Here is a 15,711-nt window from a genome sequence, read left to right as displayed (position 1 = left end):
TGAAAAGTACAAGTTGTTATGTCAAAAACGAACTTTACAACTTTGGTGGGGGGGGCAGATTTAGTGGAGAGGTGGGGGGAGGCTGGGAAGGGATGCGAAGGGTAAACAAAGGAGGAGGCTACAATGCTTGATAAGAAATGTACTCATTATCTTGCCCATGTAATTGTAACCCCTCTGTACAGTATTTTCACAATAAAAAATGAATAAAAATTTAAAAAAATACTCTTAAATAGAAAATTTTAAAAAAGCATACATTTCTGGCATCCACTCTTCTTCACCAGAGAACTTCCAATGATTTGGCCTTGACACTATGTCATATGTATGGAACACTGGGATTACTCTATAGACCACAGACAGTGCTCTGTAGAGTATAGCCCACTATGAGTGTTTTCTTCTACAAGCTACTGCATTGACCCTGTAGATCTACCACTGAATACTATAAAATGGCCCAGATTCAAATGGGATGCTAGGTTGTGATAGCTCCTTGGTGTGGTTGATGAGTGATCTATAGTTTCTGTTGTCTGGTGATAGGTGTCATTTCTATGTTGTATGGTAAACTCTTAGGGTTAGAACACATGCTTCATTCATTCATTCATTTCTTCATTCAGGAAACATTGCTGGATATTGTTTATATGTCCACTCTGAGAGTGGTGATCGGTAGTAGGTATGTGTGTTAATAATGTCTAGTTAGCATCATGTTACTCCTCCTAGAGAGAAGACTCATGCTTCTTAAGAGCCACTTTTATTGAAGCTCTAATAGTCACAATAAGATTTGAATAATAATATCACTGTCTAAGAAGAATGTGTGTCAGCTCTACTACCCATCTTTCTATCTTAAAGGTCATTGACTCTAGTTTGCCATGTGATCTGTTTACTATGACTTAGTTGCTTTACATCTGCTTGGAAGAAACTAATGACTTTCTCCAAGTAAATCTACAGGAGCACTCTTTAGCCTATCAGACCTCAATTTATTGATTCTAAACTACCATAGTAAGTTATACCATATAGACATCTCAATAAGATGAAGGAGCCAGATAGATACTTATTTCTTAAGAGTCTAAAGGTAAAAATAACTTTGAAACCATCATTGTGCTTTTTCTTTCCATTTCTGCTTCCTTCAGCCCTTTTTTTGACTATAGAAATTTCTTTGCTCAATTCAGTGGAACATTTATTCTAGTTTGTAAAATGAGTTTTTCTCAATGCTAGAATCACAAATAAAACCCAACTTCACTTTTATAAAGCTGAATTTCTTGTAATTTTATCTTTTTATAAAGGTAAATATACTTATATTCGTGACAAGGAAGCACCTTTGTATCCCCTGCAGAATACACCTAGTATTAAATTATTGTTGCAAGAATGACAAACTATTGCCTAAAAATTCTTCTCACACCAATCCAAATTAAACTCAAGTTTTAAACAGATAGAGTCAAGCTGAAAAACAGTTCTTTAAGTTAATAAATATCAAACCCATTTTCAACCAAAAATTCTTTCTATTAGACACTTACTTAAGACTACTTTTTTTGGGGGGTGGAGAGGTTCAGTCGTGGGGCCTGAACTCTGGGCCTAGGTGTTGTCCCTCAGCTCTTCAGCTCAAGGCTAGCACTCTACCACTTGAGCCAAAGCGCCACTTCCAGCTTTTTTCTTTTTGCTTATGTGGTGCTGAGGAATCGAACCCAGCCCCAAGACTACTTATTTTTTGTCAGTCGTGGGGCTTGAACTCTAGGCCTGGGCACTGTTCTTTAGCTCTTCAGCTCAAGGCAAGTGCTCTACTTCTTGAGCCACAACACCACTTCCAAAAACTACTTTTCTACCACTACAAGTCATAATAAAAATATGTAGTGTCTTAATTTCAACCAGTCAAAATGGAGAACAAGCTTGAATCGTTGGCCCCTTTGAAACCACAAATATTAGAAAGCTCTTCTAGTAACCAACCATGGCTTCTCTCCAAAGAAGCCCATGTTACCACCTATACTCAGCTCTAGAATCAAGGGTACCATTCTTCAACAATAATGAAACTGTGTAATGTAGGCCAAATATTCATATTCAGTTAGTGCCTGCTACTTTAGTATACATGACAGAAGGAGTAGAAAGTCAGATTAAATCAGTTGTTTTCAGTCCAACAAACATTCTGCAATTGGAAGATGTCTTTTAAGACACTAAATGTTAGGTGACAACATTTCTTTGGGGAGAAAAAAAAGACCATACACTTCAACATGAATACAGACACAGATATCACATAGCCAAACATACAATCACATGCCTCCTTAATCTTCACTCTCACTATTTAACTTTGATTCCAAGCTTTTTTCACCTTCAGTGTGGACAGACCACTCATGTTTCAGTGTTGGTAATCCCATGCAGCATGAGGAAACATCTGAACCTTATGTTGAGTCTGTTAATATTATGCTCACCTTTGATCCTCAGCTCCACCCACACCTGGGCACCCCTCCCATTCCTGGAGTACCCTGCATACAGCTGGCCCCTCCCTCTCTCTGCCCAACTGAACTCCCATCTACCTCACTTCCTACCCTCAGACCCTCCTGCTACCTGTATTGGGACAGAAGCCATGTGCTTCCTCTTGGAGGAAATATGGCTCCTCTAATAAACCTTATAATAATCTTTCTCCTGTGCCTGCTTGCCTCTGCATTGTCCCCTGAGATGGATGTGTGGAATCCTCCTTCAGAGTCTACCTTGGAAAATACACAGCCTTCACAGACAGACATCCTGCCCAGACTATCTATATCTTTTGTCAGCTATCTGCCTCATTTTTCCTTTACGTTCCACCTCAATAGAATATTTGCTTCTCTGCCCATTGATACCAGTTTACTTCTTAATTAGGACATGTTTTGTAGGCTTTTTAAAGTTTTCACAAGGTGACATTCAGAAAAGCAAAAGTCTAATAAAATATTTAACAATTGTCCATTCTTATTGTTTAATGGTGTAACTTTTCTCCTTCCTCTCATCTTGTAAGTCCTCCAAACTGATGTTCTTGTGAGAACATGCTGCTGTCTCTGCTTCTTTATGTCCTGGAAAGCACTTGGGAGATCTCTAGCTCACTTAGCATATGCTTAGTATTCATTTTTGTCACATAAAGCAAAGGACCAAACAACACGGTGATCAACAGTTGTCACATTTTTACTTAAAAAATAGATTGATGATGTACGCATACTGGGGAACTAGTTTCAATGGCTTTATAGTGTGCTCCCATATCTGCTCTGCCTATATTTATTCCTAAGAAAGAGGAAGATGAAAATAAACAAGCATCACTTCTTGATGGTCGGTATCTGTTGTGATCACTAGATGTGACAGATCCAAGCTTAGCTCTGCAGACTATGTGGGTTTTGCAATTTCACTCATATCTGAGAAGCTTATGGGTTTGCTCTACATGATCCTTCAAACTGAGTCCACACCTTCATTTCCTATCAGGGTTCCTGTTTTCTGCTGTTTGCTTGCTGTTAAAAACGTATTCTCAGAAAACTGAAGAATTCATTAGCAGTATTGATAAAAAAGATAAAACACTAAGAGAAAAATCTTACCAGAAAAATGTCTCTATGTAATAGGGATAAATGGATCCAATTTTATCCCTGAAAACTGGCTAAAAGAAACATTGGAAATCTATTTTTTACCTTCTAAAAGGAGAAACTGTTCCTTTAAAATAAAAAACAAAAACAAGAAAAGAAAAAGAAAAATATATATACAGCTTCTATTATTATAGAACAAATACATGCAATTCTGTTTGTTATTTTTTTATGAGTGGCTGTACAGATTAGACTCAGGCACATTTCTGTATTTTCTGCTACCATTTTTTCCATGGTTACCTGAAGTAGGAGATAGGTTTTTCACTGAAATCTCTCACAGTGTAAACTATATTCTATAATTTATCTTGAATAGTAAAGGTGGGTCTTGTACATGTAAGGTATACAGCCTAATGTCAGGTATAACTTTTGGATTCACTACCTGTAAGTGATAAGAGTACAGACAAAATTGTTCTATAAAATATATGCATTTTTAGAAAAGTGAAATGGGAGATGAATGCTATGTTTGAAGGAGTATGCTATCATCTACCATTCCATCAGTTTTCCATTCAATGTCAACTACAGAACCTGCACCAAAATGACACAAACTGAAAGAAGAGCCCACACATCCATCCCAGGAGACGACACAGAGGCAGGCAGGCAAGCACAGGAGAAAGATTATTATAAGGTTTATTAGAGGAGCCATATTTTCCCCAAGAGGGAGCACATGGTCTCTATCCCCATCCTGGTAGCACGAGGGTCTGAGAGATAGGAAGTGAGGTAGATGGGAGTTCAGTTGGGTCTAGGCAGAGAGAGGGAGGGGCCAGCCCTATGCAGGGAACTCCAGGAATGGGAGGGGGGCCCAGGAGAGCTGAGGACCAAGGTGAGCATAATATTAACACAAACACTAAGCAAATAAGATGAGTTTAGCATTTTACTGAGTCCAGTATTTCTTGGATTTAATAAGAATTGTTTTATATTATCCTCACATTTAGTTATTGAGGAGACGCATAGAGTGAAAAGCCTAGAAGTATCAATGTTTACAAGTTGAGAATGACCCTGAAGTTGAAGGAAAACAAGACTTCTAAGGCTAGAGGAAGGAGGAAGACAAACAAATGAACTGTACAAAGTAGAAAAAAGAAGAAAAGAAGCTATAGCCAGGTGTGATGGTGCCAGACTGTATCTCAGCATTGAGGAGACTGAGGCAGGCGGATCACAAGTTTAAGACCAGCCTTAGCTGCACAGTGAGACTCTGTCTCAATAAACAATTAAAAACAAGCTATGCCATGATACGAGTCATAGATGACTCAGCATTGCATGCAAGGGGGAATATAAGATTAATTTGAATTTACTTTGGGGAAAATAAGAAGTAAATATATTCAGAATATCTTGAAGGAAAGAAAAGGGAACTATTAGCTAGATAGGTATAAAAAGTGCCAAACAAAACACATGGCACATGACATGTAGCCCAAAATAATGCTTCTTGTTCTCATAGTGTGTTTGCTCTTCATAATGCCATCAGTTCTGCTCAAATGCATCTTTTTCCCATAATGTCTTGAGCAGTCCTTTAACCAATAAAAAGAGCCAGGGTGGCTCATGCACAAGCCATTAAACAATCAATGCAAAGACTAGGGGAAGAGATATGAAAGGAGCACTATAAAATTGACTTCTTGGTAGACTCCATCAAAACTCTAACCCCTTCTCCTAATGGGAGAGTTTCTGATACTTTCATGGCTTTCCTTTCACTTCCAAATAAACTTACTCCATTTATCTTCAACCCTTTCCTGTGTTTCTTTAATGAGCAGAGGAAAGTGAACTTGTTCTCCTAGACAGCATAAATCATCTTTCTAGAAGTTTTGCCATGGGGGTGAAGGCGAGAAGCAGGGCTTGAGGTCAAGGTCATTTTTGTTTGGTTTAAGATAAGTGATATCAAATTCATGATGGTGGGAAATATCCTTCTAAATAAAAAGAAAGTAATGCTCCCAATGGGAAAAAGGAAATTCTGCAGAAAAAAAAAGGCTTGCAGAAGCTATGAGGTGAAGAGAAGCAGAGTCCAAGTGGAAGGAATGTTGTAGATGATAACAGAGACATCTCATTCCTAGTAATGGGGAAAGGCCACCTTGATTGGGATAGCTACAGAGAAAGTGGTGATTTGGTAGTGTCTTAACCACAAGTTGTAATGGCAAGGTATCTTGAAGGTGGCCACCAATTTTTTTCTTGAGGAAAAAACTGGCAGCTGTAGGTGGTCTTCCACTTACACCAACCCTAAGACTGGTAAGAGACTGCTGGAGAAAATACCTCATTTTCCCTCATCTCCCTATCATAAAAAAACCCTTAATTTTTTGTATTGAATAAACTGGTGGAGGAATAAAGGATTAACTTGCAATACAGATGAAAATGATACTCAATAATGTTGATTTTTCACAAAACTTCCTTTGTTGTCTCAGACACATTTTCCCTGCTTCCACATTCATATTTTTTTATAAATAGGGCAACTGTCAATTTGAATTACTCCATCCTACTTTGCATAAAAATTTACATATTTATCCACCAAGAATTCTATGATAAAGGACAATATCCCTTGAGAGATGAAAAGGCTTGATTCCTAAATCACACTTTTGCATTCTTGAATAGCGAGCCCTCTTTTCCCCTCCAAGCAAAATTGTAGCATTGAGAAAGACAATGGGCCAGGTCACTGGTTTGTATTTAATGTTTCACTGTGAAATTCCATTATACAGAATAGCTCAGAGCATTTTTTGTCTTTATCACCCCAGCGAAAGCAGAATTTTTGTTAGCTGAGAAGACTAAAATAGGAGCATAAGAAGGCAGTGCTTATTAGTTCCAAATAAGAAAAATCCACTCATGTAAAGGAAAAAAAGTCAAAGCTGGGACTTGGTGGCTCATACCTGTAATCTTAATGTCTCAGGAGGCTGAGATCTGAAGATCATAGTTTGAAGCCTGCCCAGGCAGAAAAGTCTGAAAGATTCGTATCTCCAATTAACTAGGTAAAAGCTAGATATTGAGGTATGGCTCGAGTGGTAGAATACCATCTTGATTTAAAAACGCCAAATGAGAGCATGAGGCCCTGAGTTTGAGGCCTTATACTGGTGCGGGCGCGCACACACACACACACACACACACACACACACACACACACACACACACACACACACACACACACACACACACACACACACACACACACAGAAAAAAGAAAGAAGCTAATTTATTTTATTTAGCGTAACTAGTACTTTAAATGTGACTAATATCTTTTGCTTATCAAATAAAAAATTTGTCCTATTTGGATTCAAGCCTAGGTGTTGATTGCTCAGGGCTTTTATGCTGTCTGTAGAATTTTATTTTCATCTCAGTTGTACAGTTGTCTAGGCTACACCTAATCACTGACATCTTGCTGTATTCCTCTTCCTCCATGAAGGAGACGTGTCCTGAGGAAGCTGGGTCAAGTCCCCATTTGTCCTGCGCACTAATAGCTTCCCTGGTGTGCCTCATTTCTATGTTGCTTTCCCAATTCTCCAAGTATCCCATAACAAACATTCAAACACCAACAAAATTCTCAAGTGATCTCAGTAGAACAGAGAACTTTGGCATATAAAACTTAGAAATGAAATTAAAGGTTGAAAACATTCACCAGGTACTAGTTGCTCCCTGTTAGGTCTACCCAGAAAAACAGCACTTTCCCTTTGTTCTTCTTCCATGCACACTTGGCCCTCTCTAGAAGTAACTGGTGAACCTGGGGGCAGTCAGAAGTCTCCCAGGCTCTGAGGTCACTTCCTCATCTGCTGTGGCCATACCTGCTCCCTGCCCTCTCCCAATAAAACCTTTTTCCCCACCATAAGTCATCCCTCTGCACACTTACATGGTACTATGCAGCAAACTCTCTCTGGCCTGAACAACCACATGGAGGTCTCTTTTCTCCAACTCTCATACTCACATCTGTAATCTTAGCTATCCAGAAGTCTGAGATACGAAGGATCATAGTAAGGCCAACCTAAGGAAAAAAGTTGGGAAAACTCTTAAATTCGAGCATCTTGTGCCTCTAACCCTACGTACTCACGAGGCTGAGATCTGAAAATTGCTGTTCCAAGCCAGCCCAAGCAAACTCTTGTCAATTAACCAGAAAAAAAAGTCAAAATTGGAACCTGGGTCAAGTGGAAGAGCACTGGTTGTGGGTGAAAATTCCATCCAGAGATTGAGCTTAAGCATCAGTACCTACAAAAAGGAAGGGTGGGGGGGCACGGGAGAGACAGAGACAGAGACAAAGAGAGAGGAAGGGAAGGAGGGAGGAAGGAGGAATGGAGGGAAAGAGGGAGAGAAGGGAGGAAGGGAGGGAGGGAGGGAGGAAGGAAGGAAGGAAGGAAGGAAGGAAGGAAGGAAGGAAGGAAGGAAGGAAGGAAGAAAGGAAGGAAGGAAGGAAGGAAAGAACGAAGGAAGGAAGGAGTAGTAAGCATGACTCAGATAGTAGAATGCCTAGGGGCACAAAGAAGACACCAAATACATGAGGCCCAGAGTTCAAACCTTGGTATTGACAAAAGCAAAACAAAACAAAACAAAAAATTGGAAGCACTTAGGTCTCCTGTGATCTAATGAAACTCTATTAACTTAATGTTGGCACTTGAGTGTTGAATGTGAACTCCAGTTCACTGATGAAATGCTATTGCTCATTATTCCTATCTTTGTACTAACTCTGTACCCACAGCTCCACAAGATGGCCATATCTCACAGTAGCTGTGTGTTCTTGCCTAAACTGAACTTTACCTGAGTGCTTTTCCAAGTGTGGCACAGAGCTGTAAAAGCCCATGCATGTATCTGGGGGTCATTTCTTAGAAGAATTTCTTCAGAGTAATTGAGAATGTTCCTGTCTGGTGTTTGCTTTTGATCAGGGCATTTCCACAACATTTTATTTTGAAATAGTAAGATTCTGCCATATACTCTTTGGAAATTTAAAGAACAAAGCAAAACATAGAAAATAGAACTGGAAGGAAGGCAAGTCTGTGAGCCCTCCCAGGTTGAATTTTACCAATAACATTATAAGGACTCTTAACTGAGCCTCCAAGGAAGAATAGCTATAGGAGAGGAGAAGCGTTTGTGGTCCATTTTAGTGAGCTCTGAGCTGATATAGACCGTCAGGTAGCAACCATTACATTCACCTGAACAATAAGGGAAATGTTCTCTTGGGCTATCTTCGAAAGTATCACCACACTATTGCTCCCTTCAGATTTCTTTGTGGACCTTCTTTTTTTTGTAGTCTCTGCTTTAGTACAGTGCTAAGGGTACAAAAGGGAATTTATGTTTTGCTCAGAAGACAGCAACATAAAACAGTTAAATGAGGGCTCATGTAGTATCTCCAGCTTCACCTTGTGAGTCACAAATAACATGATAAATGATGCTTTAGTCTCTGAACAGCCAGAGACAGCATTAATCAGAAAAGAAAACCAGAACATATAAAGTCTCTTTTTCTTTTTGTAATGGAATAGATGAACAAGACCTGAGCTGTCTGCAGGCAAGTAGAGTATCTGTCTGTTCTGATTCTACCATTTCTGGTCCCTCCTGGAGAACAGGCAGAGGAAGGTTTAGGAAAAGTATACACTGAACTTTGTACCTTTAAGATCCTATTTGTTCACTTTTCAGAACTTCATTTCTTCTTTAATTGAGCCAGATCTTGTTTTCTCATAATCTTTCGTTAGATGATAGGGACTTACCTACTTGTTCTGGATGGAAGCTGGGGATGAGAAGACTGTGCATATTGGCTCTCTTCATCCCCATTTCTCATTCAAGAAAGAGCTTAGTTTTGTTTTTTAAATCAATTTTAAAGCATGACCTTGAGCCTAAATTCTGGCTTTTATATAGGAAAAGGAATTTGTTACCATTCTTTGTGTCTGCACAGTCAGCCAAACTCCTCCAGTACCCTTTCTGTGTGGGAGGGAACAAGCCCTTTCCATTGGCTAATAATATCTAAAGAAAGCTGGACCTCTCTGCCTAGTGCAGCTACAAGGAAAGTAATTTTTTTCACTGATGTAGCCCTCATATAGTCGGGTACGAGTAAAATGAGGAAAATTATCCATCCAATGCTGTAATTATAGTGACTCGTTGACACAAATGCTGAGAGGCAGATGTGGCATAAATAATGAGGGAACACAAAGCAGATTCTTTATCATCAACTGCAGCCTTCAAGTCCTCAGAGGCCACTGGTAAGAATCCCTGTTTCCCCAAGGTTCCTTGATTATTGTCTCACCTAGTGAAAGGTGGTGGTATCAGAGCCCTGGCCTGTTTAAATACAAGCCATCTTCTAAGATGATATTGAATGAAAACGTCCCTGTGGATGGAATAACCAGGGAATATTTAGAAAAGGTGTCCAAGTCATGAGCAAAAGGAAAACTTACATGAAAACAGGACTTCGACAGAGGTTGGGCTGAATCCTGAAGAGACTGGCTATACTTGGTCATTTCCCTTGCTAGTATAGATAGCAAGACACTATGGGAAGACACAGCACTCCAAAGATACTTTGGAGTGATATTTTTAAATGACTTTTATATGATCTTGCTAGACACCATTCTTTCCTTTATAAAATGAGGGGTTCATGCCCCTAAATAACATGAGGATCCTAGTAGGACTGTGGCTCAGGAGAAAATTTTTCTGTTTGTACATTCTAATATGAACTATGTCAAACTAAGTTTGACCATTTTTGTCCTCTGTGAATTGCTCATGTGGAGCTTCCTGTCTGACAGTAAATTAGCCTAAGAAGAGGAGACCAAGGTGCTGGAAGGCTTGAGGTTTTGGGTCACCTGCCCATACAGCTTTCTTATATTTTCTGGATCTGGTGATGACTAATTCTATAGGATCCACTCCATCTCACAATGAAGTGCAGTAGAATAACTTAGCTAATCTAGAAGCAATATTCTTTCGTGTAGTTACAGTGCTCTAATATTGTACTGTGTACTTTTTACTTTGCACTAACTGTTGCTAAGATCATTATTCAGTCCTTTGCTTTGGAGAGATTATTCTAGCATGTCCAGAAAATGAAATTCCTAAAATATTCATTGAATATTAAAGGGATTATCTCCTATCTCTGGTTTACCATGAATCATAACAAGGCCTCCTAATCTGTGCTGATTGAAATGATGTGGGCCAATAAGACATTGCAATAGTAGATATAAGATACACATAAATTGTTTTTGATCATCCTTGCCAAGAGGAATGTAAAAAGAGTGTACTTATCAGATCAATGACCACTTACATTTTAATTTATTCAAAGAAAGGTATCTTATCTGATATAGCATCTCTAAGTCAGGTTACAACATGTCTACATTTCTAGGATCCAACTGTGTCTTGTCAGTCAGAATAGTGGGTTACAAAAAAAAGACATGCTGGTGACCATGACTTACATTCTTTAAATCTTTATGGTGATGCTAAATCTCTGCCATGTCCCTGTGTTGTTGTATTATTCAAGCTTTGATATCTTGGTTGTGGTGTGGACAGTTTCAGGGCTTGCTCTTGGTTTTCTCATCGATATGTTTTAAGATTGAGATCCACCGTATGGTTTAGCTATGTTGCTTCTTTCAAAGGTATACATTGGGACATGAAATGGTCTCTCAGTTAAAGCCATGGATTCAAGGAATCTATATATTTTTCACTTGTGACAGGACTCCATTTATTACATGGTCACTGCAGGTATCCCCTGGCTATCTAGAGCCAAGATGATATTTTTGGGTTTGATCATGTGTCCATCTATCCTCAAAATATCTAGGTATTTTCCTATCCCCAGAATGTGGTTATTTCAGTAAATGGCTTTGTAAGAACTGGGGAATCATTTTAATCTATATTTGCCTTGGCGTTGCAAGGTCCTTCTTTATGCTCAGCTGCTCTCTTAGATAATGAAATTTGAATATTATACATTGCTCATTATAATCTAAAGGTTTTATGACTTTTTTCATAGGGTGGCTAATCCCAGCCTTTGGATCATCCATCATCCTTGATTTCCTCTGATTTTATAAAATAAACAACACCCTTATTAGTTGCCCAGCTATTTTGCCCTTGGACCTCAGTATTCAATTAACCATCTCTATACCATTTATAGATCAGGGTCCAACAATGTCATTATGGTTTTGCCATTCATTACAGTAATTGTGACCACATTTTTTTCTGATACTAAGAGTCACCACCTGGCCTCAATTATTTTTGTTCCTGTCATCATCTCATTGCTACTAGGTCACTCAGTTGTGTATCAGTGTCTGCTATTCATGGCCTTGGAGATAGCTATAATGGAATTTGTAAAGCTGGTAACCCTTGCACATATTTGAAGAAAAAAATAGGTTACTGTTAAAACCCTCTAAAATCTCAGAGAATTTGGATTAAGGGTTTAGAGTACCACAACCTGATTTTCCCAGTCCATTTCTTAGAAATAGGTGCCTTTCTAATCAGGGTTTGACTTGGCTACTTGGATTTTGCTACCATATTCTCTAGAGTTCTACCAAATATAATTAAATCTTGCACCATTACCTCAGCTTTCTGATCCTCTGGCTATTGGAAGTGAGAGTATCTTAGGTTTTCCAGAGAGCTTCTTTGAATTTCTCCTATCTTGATGATTATTCTATCTGATTGTTCTGTCATTATTCTGATGATGTTGCTGTCTTCTACCAATTGATCACCAGCATTAAGCAAGTGAAATAGGATTCTATAATACCTGTAACTGCCACTCTATAATTAAAGAGACCTTATATATTAAATGAACTAGTCTATTTTCTTTCACTTTTAAAACATTTCAGCTCACGAGTGAACAACTATAGCCGATGAAGGGCTCCACATACTGGAGTTTGCCAGGCAGCTGGTAGGTGACCCAGTTTTATACTTGGCTTTTCAGGAAAAGCACCTGGCACCAATTGTTTCTAGTTAGATTCCCTGGAAAGAATTTGTGAAGTGAAGATCTCATTCTGGGAGAGAATCGTTGCAGAGCCATCCTGAATGGAGACAGCAGATAAAGATGGCTTGTGGCACAAGAGCTATCCTAGGAATATCCTTGGGAGATGCATCTCCCTGGGGCCACAGATAAAACCTGGTAAGGGATGCAGCCCTGATCAATGACAGACAACATTCCCTGCTGTGGTGGGAATTAGTACTTCAGTTTTGAAGTGATGATTATGAATTCTTTTTCAAACTTTGCATTACTCCCTGTCCCCCCACACATATATTTCTTAACTTTTTTTCCTTAGAAGGAATCATAAAGTTCATACCTACTTTCCTCCCTCTTTCAATTCTTCTTTAATCTCTTGCAAATATAAATATATTCTCTAGTTCTATAACTTTGTTATTTCAGAATAGTATGTAAGTCATATAATACATGTAGCTATTTTAAATGGACTCTTCATCATAATTTGGACAAATCACTAAGGCTTTATTATGCTCCTTTTCATTGTTGAGTAAACTTCTATGTGATATGGGTATACCGCAGTTTGACTGTTTGCTCCTTTATATGTACTGGTTTTTTCTAGTTTGGGGTTTACTTTGTGGTGATAGGAATCACATTTAGGGACGTGCACATGCTAAGCAAGCGCTTTGCCACTGAGCTGTATCCCCAGCCCACTTAGGCTATTATGAATAAAGGTGTTGTAACTATTTATGTATAATTCTCATGTGAACACAGATTTTTCACTTCTCTTATAGAAATGGCCAAGAGAATTGTTGAATCTGACTCCACTTGCATGTTCAGTTTTTAATGAACTACAAGATTCTTAAGTTTTATATTCGTAAAAGTCCCCCAGTTTCTCTGCATTCTTCACAGCATTTGGTTTAGTTTCCCAATTCATAAACATCAGATGTCTCGATTCCTTTAGATCGCCTTTGACCTCTTACATCTGTAGTTTTCAGCATATAAATCATGCACATAATTTGTTGGAGTTTCACTGTATAATTCCATTGATTTTTTGAGTAGTTACTAGTGGCTGTATAGTTTTAATTCCAACACTTACATATTCTTTAGTAATACAAAATCACATTTCTTTATCTATCTTATATCCTGAGAACTTTCTTATCTGTTACTACTAGGAGGTATGTGTTGTAAATGTGTATATACCCAAAAGAATATATATGCATGTATATTATATAGTAAATTACATATTATACTTTACAAAATACTATATAATTTTATGCAGACAATCATTTTGCAAGATTACAAATGAGACAGTTTCATCTCACCATATGATAGCAAACACATCATGTAATACTTTGTAACCTGATAGAAATTCCAATATCATGTTGAATAAGAACTATCATAAATGGATATTTTTGTCTTATTTATAATTTTAAAGGAAAGCATTTATCCATCAGTATTTCTTTTAGACATTTGGATGTCTTTTATCAAGTTGAGAAACTCCTCTATGTCTGTTGTTTTCAATGTAAACAATAACTTCTTTCTTTTTTTGAACTTTTAAAAAAAATTTTATTGTGAAAATACTGTACAGAGGGGTTACAATTACATGGGCAAGATAACCAGTACATTTCTTATCAAGCATTGTAGCCTCCTCCTTTGTTGTCCCAACTTCTTTCTTGAATAGCAAAGTTTTGGTTTTTAAAACCCACCAATTTTCTCATTGTTAATGTGTATTATGTTGACTGATTTTCAAATCCTAACCTGTGCATGTTTGCTCATGCCTATAATCTTAGCTGTCAACCAGGCTAAGATAGAGAGGATCAAGTTTGAGGCCAACCCATAGTTTTGTTAGTGTTTTTCTTTTTCTTTTTGGATTGCCTTTTCCCAATTTTTGGTAACAGGGTAATGATTGCTCCATAAAATGAATTGTAAAGTGATGATTCTTTCGATTTTATGAAAAACACCTTTTTCCTGCCAAGGGTCATTTAGAGATTTATAACATCATTCACAGGCCCAGATTTATTGAATTTGCTTGAAAAAAATCCTAGATTTATTGAGTTTTAAGTATTCTCTGTGGCTATGTTGGCCAAACCAAATAATTTCACAGACCTTATATGTCTAACACTCCTCAGCCTGGCAAGGTTGGCAGGTATTGTCCATAAATGATAAATTCAATGTTTTATTTTATTTTTTTTTAAATATTATTTTATTTTATTTGAGAACATACTGTACAGAGGGGCTACAATTACATGGGCAGGATAATGCATACATTTCTTACCAAGCATTGCAGCCTCCTCCTTTGTTTACCCTTCACCTCCCTTCCCAGCCTCCCCCCTCCCCCCACCCAATTATACCCCCCTCCCCCCCCACCGACATTGTAAAGCTGGTTTTGACATGACATTTTGTACTTCTCATTGTTGCAACAGGTCCACCTGAATCCTTAAACGACTTGATTGCCCCCATCTCCTCCACATGTTATACTGACATCAAATATAGTGAAAGCGGGGGTTACACTGTGGGGGAGGGACATACAAAGCAACAAAGAAATAATCTTCTTTTCAAATGACTTTTTTCATATTGAATGATATGTGGTCATTTTTTTCCTTAAAGAAATTGTTTAGTTGCAGTTCTCAAATTTGTTTGTAGAGATGCTCACTTTTTTTCCAAAGTACCCTTTTGAAATCTCAGAGATTGTAATGATGTCCTCCACCTTAGTTGATATTTGTATTTACAGCTCCTTTTTAGTCATTGTCTGTTGTACTCAAGGATTGTTGATTTTATTGATATTTTGAAAACACTAACTCTGTTTCGCTGCTTTTTTTTAACCTTTCTGCTTTCTTTGGGTTTATTTTGTTTTTTTATTTTAAGTTCTTGAGGTACCAACTTAAAATATTGATTAATTTGTCCTCTTCAAATGTGCGCATTTTGTACTGTGAAATTTCCCTTTGAGCAGCACTTTACTTGTGCCCTAAAAATTTGAGATGCAGTACATTTGTTTTCATTGCATTAAAAGTGTATTGTCATTTTCCTTAGACTTCAACTGTGACCCATGGAATGTTTAACAGTATGCTGTTCATTTCTGAAATGCTTGGAGTTGATTCTGTTTTCTTCCTGTTATTGATTTCTAGTTTAATTCAATTGTAGTTGGAGAACCCACTGTATTATTTCAGTTATTTTGAATTTGTTGGGATTTGTTTTGCAGACCAGGATTATATGTTTCTTAAAAACTGGAAAAATGTATTCTGATGTCCTCACATGAAGTGCTCTTTGTGTTGATTTGGCCTGGGAGATTGATGATGTATTTGATTTTAA

The sequence above is a fragment of the Dipodomys merriami genome, unplaced genomic scaffold (genome assembly GCF_024711535.1).
Source record: "Dipodomys merriami isolate MVZ:Mamm:240054 unplaced genomic scaffold, mDipMer1.0.p SCAF_1, whole genome shotgun sequence".
NCBI lineage: Eukaryota > Metazoa > Chordata > Mammalia > Rodentia > Heteromyidae > Dipodomys > Dipodomys merriami.
The sequence above is the reverse complement of the archived record's forward strand: the minus strand, read 5'-3'. Positions refer to the sequence as shown.